We start from the raw sequence: 1,033 nt of genomic DNA on the forward strand, positions 1-1,033 counted from the left end.
CCGGGTGGTGGTGGGGGGGGCAGCAGAAGGACAGCAGAGGGACATATCCTGAGCTGCCCCTCAGTGCCCCGGGGCTCTGGCTGCCGGTGACAACTGGGAAGCAGAGGGGAGGGGAGAGAACTGGGAAGAGAGCAGAGGTCTCCGTGTCGGGATTTAGGCAGGAGACAATCCACAACAGGGGAAGGGGGTGAGAGGGGGCGCAGCTGGGGGCCCCAGGGCCCTGCAGCCAGCCAGGCCCCCCAGCTCTTACCATACTCCTTCCCCAGGACAGGTCTCTCCTGCCAGAGGAAGGGTCCCCAGTGGGTGCAGGGTCCCGGGTACACAGTGGGGACGATGGGGTCCCACCAGGCCACCTCCCGCAGGCGCTGGGCCTAAGCTGGGGGTGGGGAGCAGAGCTGGGGAGGGGCACAGCAGGACCTGCACCCCACAGCAGGGTCCTCCCGGCCCAAAGCCCTTGAGCTCAACCCCAGCCTGGTGCGGTTGAGGGGCCCTGAGACTTCCCCCCCACCCCCAAGGTGGGGAAACTGAGGCACCGACAGCTCCTTGCCCCACTATTTTCTCCCAGTTCCCTGTGCCATCCCTCCCCCACCTCAGACCCCCCAGCTCAGCTCCGTACCTGGGGGCAGGGGATCCCACTCCCCCCGGGACGGTGTGGGCCCACTGTCGGCGGCAGTGGGGGATGGCGGGGGGGGGGCGGGGTCCCCCGCCTCCTCGCCCCTGCCACTCAGCCCCGTGGACCAGCCCACAGGGGTGATCTTCCAGCACACAGGCTGCTTCAGCAGGGGGGCCTGGCGCAGCCCCCACAGCATTATATACCAGTCACTGGGGGTGGGAGGGAGCTGTCAGGGCTTCATGCCCCCTCCGGCAGCACCCCAGGGCTCAAGCAGGGCAGGGGACACGCTTGCGGGGGGTACAGGGCTGCGCACCACTTGCGGGATGTCCTTAAAGACAGCTGGATCTGATGGGGCTGGCACAGGGCTCGGGGCAGGGGTTTCTCCTCCCTCCTCCAGGGAAACCGAGGCACAGGCCAGGC

This window comes from Aptenodytes forsteri, unplaced genomic scaffold (genome assembly GCF_000699145.1).
Source record: "Aptenodytes forsteri isolate BGI_AS27 unplaced genomic scaffold, ASM69914v1 Scaffold274, whole genome shotgun sequence".
Lineage (NCBI taxonomy): Eukaryota > Metazoa > Chordata > Aves > Sphenisciformes > Spheniscidae > Aptenodytes > Aptenodytes forsteri.